The sequence below is a fragment of the Mchenga conophoros genome, linkage group LG18 (assembly GCF_057382185.1).
Source record: "Mchenga conophoros isolate Kocher_MC1m ecotype Shallow Benthic linkage group LG18, M_conophoros_male_GT1.1, whole genome shotgun sequence".
NCBI lineage: Eukaryota > Metazoa > Chordata > Actinopteri > Cichliformes > Cichlidae > Mchenga > Mchenga conophoros.
In genome coordinates, this window is record NC_140543.1 from 8679579 (window position 1) to 8688095 (window position 8517).

At 39.6% G+C, this 8517-nt stretch overlaps 1 protein-coding gene across 7 annotated transcripts in view; it reads right to left on the reverse strand.

The window, feature by feature from the left end:
* LOC146553157 (rho GTPase-activating protein 12-like) overlaps window positions 1-7244 on the reverse strand; it is a 61797-nt gene extending 54553 nt beyond the window's left edge. For 2 of the 7 annotated variants that reach the window (XM_085253445.1, XM_085253443.1), the window contains exon 1: window positions 6911-7230. The gene's annotated coding sequence lies outside the window, so the exon portion shown is untranslated. Of the gene's footprint in view, window positions 1-6900 lie in introns of all 7 variants that reach the window. The other 5 variants (XM_085253446.1, XM_085253444.1, XM_085253447.1 and 2 more) reach the window with 4 other exon arrangements.
* Window positions 7245-8517: the final 1273 nt, after the last annotated feature.

The following is an 8517-nucleotide window of genomic DNA, read 5'->3' on the forward strand; positions in this document are numbered from 1 at the left end:
ACTGCTGATGCAGTGACTGGTGGGATAATATCGCCACAGATTAACTCGAGGGTTCAGGCTAACAAGTACTGAGGGAAATCTCACCGAATCTATCAGCTGAACAGAAAGTCCATTAGCCAAATGAAAATAAAACATTGCATCTGGTGCTAATTCACAGCTATTCACTGAATAACAGCAGAGTAGCGAGGAATAAGACTGTGTGATGGTTATAGCATGAGTAGTAGTGGCAGCTTTCCTTGTTAACATCCTCAACCCTCATGCTGAAGGCATGGAGTCGATCACTATATCACTATTTTATTTTTTATTTTTTAAATGAGAAACAGTGCTTGTAGTCAAGGAAAAATATGATGAAACCAAATGTGGTAGAACACTAATAAAAAGATAGTTTTAAAAGTATTTAATTTAAACCTATTTCTTTAATAAAGAAATCAAAAGGCAGGAAGCTTAACAGTGCTTTTGTCCATTAGTTTTTGAGAGCTTTTCCCAGCTCAAAATGGGCCTTAGTAGGTTTACAAAGTGTCTTTGTTAACATACTTATCATAAATCTATGCATTTTCCTGTAATTTGGGTCCAAAAATATGGATTTTAATAATAAAAACCCACTTAAATTAACTGCAAACAAAATATTTTTATTACAATGCTGAAGATTTTTCCTTGGGGGAAGGTCAAAAACTCTTTGGGGGAAAGTCAAGATTTGCTGGAAAAACCCAGAGTATATATAGTGTAGCTAAGAATTCCTTAATGGGCAAGACTTTGGTGATAGTGGTGAAGGGGAAAAAAAACAAACTCAGGGTGGGCAGTCAACCTGGCACAACCAGTTATGGCTGGAGAGAGTGGAGAGGAAGAAAAAAAAAAAGAACAATAAACAGTCAACACTAAACAGGAGTCAGATAAAAAAAACAAAAAAACTCTGTAGTCTGCACAGAGTTCAGATGCACGACCGCCTTTCTGGGAATAACTGAGCAAATGGCGTGCCTAACCTGCTAATATTAAGGGGCTCTACAAGCATCGTTTGCCCAGTGAAATAATCACAGTGGCTGGAAGGTTTGGGGACTCAAGACAGTGAGATGAGATTTAATTTCCTGCCATCCCTCCACCCCTTGCAGGGTTTTGGTCTTCCCTCAAAGAAAAACCACATGGGTCATAAAAATCTAATCTCAACCAGTTTGTTTTTCCAATGTGAGGTTTAATTTACTCAAGCATGAAACACATTTTTGCTCATAATCAGCCAGAAATAACAGGAACAAATTTAGACAACAGACTCTTTGTCTTATATATGTGAACCAGTCAAATGCCTGTTTTCCACTAGTACCTACTCAGATTTTACTCTACTCGACTTGGTTTTGGTCTTATTCCATTACAACTGAGTACCACCTTAATGTGCTTGGGGTCATTGTAGCAATGTGACCAAAAGTCCCATGACGTCGTGGCAGTGGTATACCTGCTGTGCTTTCTGTGGCTTTTTGTCAGACTCAGAGACCACGGTGTTGGTTTTTGTGCAGCCATTTCCCTCGTTGCTAGGTTTTGAAAATGGCAGTTTGAGTTTTGAGAAGAAGTCGTTCTCATGACTCGGCTCACTTGGAACCTCAGCCAAGGTACCAAAAAAGTACCTCTTGCGTAGAAGACGCTATTTTGTCCGCAAAGCTTGTCAACTACTCAACAAGCAGTAGTGAAACTTGTAAAAGTGCAACACAAACCAGAAATGGAGACCATTCACCTTCAGAGTAAAAGTTTTGCCTTTTGAAACACCCTTGATGCAGCTTTAGGACACAAATTTGACTCTGAAGGCAAACCTTCTCCATTTCCAGTTTGCATCACACTTTTTCAAGTTTCACTACTGCTAGGTGGGTAGTTGAAGAGTCGCCATCTTCTGTGGAAACTAAAGATGACCTCAGCAATTCTGTAGAAACCAGAGATTGCAACAGGTTCATTAATCAGTCTCTATGCCTGTGGCACTGAGGCCTTATATGCCAAGTGACCCTTGAAAGAACAATTTTGATTCAGAAAAAACATACCTTTGAATGTTTCCTTCTCACTGTTTTTAAATTTAAGACTGATTTTAAACTAGAGTACAGCTTTTAATTACTGAGTTAGGTAAACCTCAAGTCATACAATGCTAAACATGTAAAAACCAACAAATCATTTAAAGTTTGTGGGTTCCTTTTTAACATGTAGCTTTAAAAAAAGTGATGATTAATTATGAAAAAGGTGTCAAAAATGCAATCCCTCTATGAGAGAGTCTGGCATGTTGGTTCTGAAAATACCCTTTGAATTAAAATGAGGAAGACTACAAACAAAACAGACAATCAACTTAATGCTCCAATTCGTCATATGGAAAGGTCTTTGGAAGATTAAGTACCTGGGGGTTGTTGTCTCTTTCACTTATCCCCCACTAAGATTAAGCTACAGCTTCAGTGCTGCTATTTAGCAAACAAATCTTCTCAGAGTCCAATCAGCAAAATCAGAAGACGACCCTTAATTCAGAGTGATGGTAATAAGATTTGCAGTGGGAGACAGAGTGGATGGGTGGGTCCCATGAAAGCAGGACCTCGGCTGAAGTGTGTGGAAGTGTTGGAACTGATATGTATGTTTAAAAATCCGCTGCTGTCAGCACATGCAGGAAACACACCCTCACAGTTTCTCTTGCCTCAGCAAAACAGAAATCAGCACACTGCAAATACTCTCTCATTGTGAGCACATTAAATATTTCAACTGAAACAGGGACGAGTGAAGCACCAGCAGCAGCAGCAGCGGCGAAATTCCTCTGCATCGAGTCTCACATGACTCTTGTTAGCCAAGTTCAGACTGTTGATTCAGAGCCGGGCCACTGGTGATTAGTTTAAGTTATTTTCATCAGAGAAAGCAAATTCCCATTGTGGAGGTATTTAAAGGGAACGGGGTTGGGGAGAGATGGCAATCAGCCGCGCTTTCCTCATTTAAGCACTAATACAGGCTGAGAACATGAACTTTTCAGAAACATAAGTTACTCAATTTATTCAGCATCATGGTCTAAACTTGATAATGTTTCTGCTTCCATGCCTTTAAATATGATTAGGGTGACTGTGCACACACACACCCCCCCCGTTCCCCTGATCTTTTATATTTAAACAAAAGCCAACACATTTACTTTCAATATGTTTTCTTTGGTCTTTTAGAGATGAAATCTTGCTATAAATGACTTGCCATTTAGACTATGCTGTATATATATAAAAAAAAAAGGTAGGTGTAATAAGCCAGAGCTTCAACCCACATCTTAAGTAATGTGTGTTCAATTCAATTTAAGTCTTTGCTGTTGGACATTTATTTTTATAGCTTTGGTCGTTTGCTTTTCTCTTATTAATGAACAAAGAAATATCATTATCCCGTCAGCCTGACAAGCATCGTGTGGCTCAAAAAGATGTGGTAATAACGGGTGTATTCTACACTATGAAAATGAACAACTTTAAGAGTTTTAACAGTCACTGGAGGAGGAAAAATGGACATGAATGAGGCCATGAAAACAAATCAGAGCTTCCATTTATCCTTAATAAATGTACTTACTGCAAGGGGAAATGTGAGAAATATACATTAAAATAAAAAAATACTGATTATAACAAACCATCTTGTTTGTGGTTTTTAAGTTGGATATATAATATGGAGAGAAATATGTCTCATAAGGGTTACAAATGCATATGACATTATCCACCAGCGTACACTAAGATTAACAAATGTGTGCAGTGATTTGTGTGTAATGTTTGAGGACTCACAAGCACGTGCTTCGATGAATCAAATAAGCTGCTGCTGCATCCTGAAATGTTTTTCTGCTGGGGAAAGTCAGTGAGTGCTCAGCTGCAGATGTGGAAACACTGTGGTTGTGTTGATGTTAATTTTACCATTGTACAATAACAGCAGGCTAACATTAAGGAAGGAATACGGAGGAAGCCCAGATGATGGACACAGCTTACATTTGTGGATCTGCAAAGCTGGCAGCATGAAATTTGTCTCACAACCCCCACACGGGGGTCATTTACACTTGTATGTATCGAAAGGGTTACAAATGCGTACGAATCATCCACATTTCTGCATGATATAAAAACTGCCAATGAACTCTCAGCATCAGTTACTTGTCTCATGCAAGCATACTCTTTGCTCCACATTTAGTTTGCTGGGATGTGATCTGCCTCATCTTAATCTGTATTTTTATTACAACTGGTGGCCCCACAGTACGGAAGGTGTGAACAGCAGGTGGGTGGGATGTCAGATCACAGATATCTGCTCTCACTGACATCATTCAGAGCCAAGGAGAGAAAAAAAAACTTCAGAGTTTTTAGAGCCGTCTGAAATGCGAGCTTTTGGCTCTTAGGTAGTACAAGCTGACCTCATTATTAGAAACTTTGGTCACATCTATTAGAACTATCCAACTTTGTAACACAAAGCGCAAATCACTCTGGCCTGTGGGCGCCGATCAGATGTAACAGAACATTAGCATGAGTCTCGAAAAGCACTAATTATTTTCCACTGGGTCATTCACTGTTCAGATGTCAAGAGCACATGCGTGTGTTTGCTCTTGCTGCCAACAACAGCTAGCAAAAGAGGCTGTGATGATGGAAATAATGGGTGGACATGGAGGAAGTTGCTCAAGGTTGGATGGTCAGTCTCTTTGGCAAGACCAAGGCTAAGGGCAGTGACCGCATATCTGTGACACTGCAACCTTATAGACGTCCTGATTGCCTGTTTACAGGCACAGTTTGTTAAAATGGGGTATGGGTATTTACATTTATGTCCAGACCCACTTCACCACTAGAAGAGACACATAGCTAATACTCTTAAAAACATGGTGATAATCAGGGATGCACCACATATCAGATATTTGGATCCAATATCAGTCTGATCCCATCTCACAAAGTTAGACTGGTAACAATGAGCTTATTTAAGGAATCCATCTATTGAATTAAATTCTGTGTTGTTAGCTGCAGAACGATGGTTGCAAAATGGAGAGGTAAGTTAGCAAAGAAGAAGCTAAAAGCAAAGCTTTAGCAGTTTGGATATTTTAGAGGGATTTGGGTTCAGTTTGACCCTTGGTAAATCTTTACTGCGACCATGTTTTTTTTTTAATCATCTAAATTATCATCTAAATGATGTATGTGGTTCCTCTTAGTTGTCAAGCTCTTTGTTTAGCTTTCTGGCTCTTAAATGTCCCATTTCAAGCCACTGCAAACAGCTTAAAAAAAAAAAAACCCTAAAACAGCAATAAAACAAAAAAAAAACAACAACCACAAAACACAAAAAGAAAAACAAACTCACAGACACACAAAGCAACCCAGTGGAACAAAAAGTAGTAAAAATGTTATTCGCTACAGAGCCAAACATTTCCCTCAGGAGTCGGTAGGAACCAAAAATATTGGCTTAACATTCACCAGAGGACCACAAACACATCTCCAAATGAACCATAATTCTATCAAATAAGCAATTGTTTGTGTCCAGATTTATGTGTCAATGTTATGTTTATACTGCCCATATCTATATTTTGCTTTTCACTTGTTTGGAGCAGAAAAAACACAGTTACCAGCAAACAGCTCACAAACAAAAGTCAGAATAGTTTCAGAGTGGGGGAAAAGTGAGGACATAAAATAGACCCTTTAATGTGTAAAACTAATTCTCGATGTATCTATTTGTAACAAGCAGAAGCAGTGCACTGTGCCCCGTGCACAAAGAAGCCACCAAATATAGGCCCAAGCTGCCTCAAACAGCCTGGATCCAGCACTGGCTGTCCTACTTTGACACTGGCTCTCACCATAATTTTCTTCTAGAGAAATCAAAATCAGCTCCCCACGGCATCCCCCCACCCTATCACTGTTAAAGCCACAGCCTGAACCACTTCGACCAACTACGGCCAGCTGCAGCTCCCTCAATCGAGAAAGAAAGAAATCAGAGTACACATTTTAAGCAAAACACAAATAAAGAACATGTTAAAGGCATGCTGGCCACAATAAGACCAAGAGGTTTTATAGAAAATCTCTCTTCTGTTCACCACGTGAAGCTCTGTCACCAGCAAGGTTTTCTCAAGCCCATCATTACAAAAATAAAGTAAATAAAAACAGTAAAACTGCTTTAACAGTCTCTTTAAATTGGTTGCTTTTTCACTTCATAAACAAATATTGCTTTATTTTCATAAATGGCAGATTTGGGGGAGAGTATCCAAACTCTCAAATAACTAACTACTTGCTCAACTGACACTCACTTATGCCCTTTAAAAAGTACAGGTTTAGTTTTAAGGTCAGAAAGACTTTCATTAATGGCATAGACACATCTGCTTCTAAATCACCTCAAAACTTGAGAATGAACATTTTTGAAACAATTAAAGGTTCTTCATTATAATTCATGATAGGACTGTGTCGTTGAGGTGATGATTATAGGCTCTACTGTGATTTAAACGGCAGCTTTCAAACCACGAGGATCAGATCAACTTTAAAAAGCCATTTATCACTATTTCATATATTTAAAAAAGTGTGAGCGGGAGGATTTCTGCTCTATGGCAGATCCATTTCACTGCTCTCAGGTAATAAGGTTAACCCTGCCAGTCAAAAAGTACTATAACACATCTGTTTAAGACACTCCTTAGAAAAGTAAACACTGATTTCTGCGCTTTCTTAACGCTAATTTAGAAGGTATTCCCAAAAGGATTCAAGTTTCTCTGATTTTTTTTTTAATATATATTAGGTCTGAAAGTAGCTTTGGGCTCTTTTGTGGGTTCAGAGCTTTAACCTTCACCTTAACGTCACGTTTTGTGGTCTTAACTCTCAGTTTCAGCTCGCAGGTCTCCTCGGTCTTGCTTTAATCTGCCCTCTAACGTTAGCTAGCTAATTAGCTTTCAGGGCTACAGCATTCCTCAGTGTCCCGCACTGAGGCACAGATACGCACCTTCACCTACCTCCTTCGCTGGCTCCCAGGGGGGAACACACCGACACGACGGTGCTCCCGGGTGTAGTTAAACTCCCAGTAAACTTCCCCGTCGACCGACCACCATGTGAAACTATTTCCCTACTTGTCAGGTTTGTCGGAGAGCGGCGTTCCAGTCCGTCCTGCTCTTCCCTAGCCGGTGTGTAATCTACAGCAGTGCTCGCTCCCGTGGAGTCGCTTGCCCCGAGAACTTCGCAACTACCTTCAAGCAAAGATCGTCTATGCAGACAAGACGTGCTATTCTATATATTTTCCGGAAAACTCAAAAATAAAACTTTCCGGTTTAACTAATTGTAAGTTACCATAGTCACCGGTCTTGTACATGCACATTTAACAAAATAATTAAACTTAGCACTATTTTATCAGGCAATGCTGTAGTTGTAAGTGGCTAATGACTAATCACTAGCTATCGTAGTGAGACCTCTTCTCTTGTTTGTGAGTTATACACATGGTTCGAACTTTCAGGTGTTCCGGACACAAAAGGGGATTTAGCGCAACCTGGCGGTGATGACCGCGAACTGCAAATACATTGTGCGTAATTGTGTCTGCTTTTAAAACGAAAAAAATTTTTTTAGTTCATGGCACACATACAATGTGCTAATCAGCCCAATGTGCTGTCAAGTGAGTGACCAGCAAATGAACAATCAATCAACTATCATTTTACGGTTTACAAAATGCCCATTCCTTTCCCTGTGTGTTACAATTCACAGACCATCTACAAATGGGACCAAAAGCTGCACTGTTCTACATCAAAAGTTTTACACTACTTTTAACTTTGTCTTATTTTCATAAACACTATAAAGACAAACTCATCCAGTTGGCCAGTTTGAACCCTTTAGTGGGCCATTTTGGACCCCAGGCTGCATGTTTGACACCCATGGCTTGAGGCAACAACAGAAATCAAAGTCATTGATGTTTATGAGGCATATTTGGCCAAGATTTTACTTCAAATGAGCCTTTAATGAACCATCTATTTAAAAAGAAAAAAGCATCAGTATTCCCTCAGGAGTTATTACAGGTTTGTTAGTATGCATGGATCACAGCGGCTCTACAAAAGCACAAAAACTGCAAAGGTTTTGTAAAGATACAGTATCGCAGAAAGTTGATTCTGCTGATCTGGACATTGTGTTTTCAGTGGGAGAAATGTTTCATTACTCATCAAAGTGACTTCTTCAGTCTCAGCCGACTGCAGGTTTCCCCAACTTTATAAACAGTACATTTGCATAAAGACCAAACCTAGCACCACTGATTAACAATGGGGTCATGAGGTCAGTTTCATGATCATTAACATGCAGACTGTCATGACCACTGATCAATGGCCAAGAAACAATAGAATTTTACTATTTACAACTTTAACATCCTGAGTCTGGGGGAATCAGGTGTCCCACTGTGGCTGGGACATCCCCGGCATACTGAGAAAATGTCCTATATTTTCACTTGTTTTAGTTGTTGTGCTGGGCGACACACTGCACACAGGTTTGAATCCACCAGCCGACTGGCACTTTTCTGTGTTTGCAAACTTTTCAAAGATGGGTTCAGTCATCAGGACAGCAAGTATATCCCCTGTCAGTTCTTAAA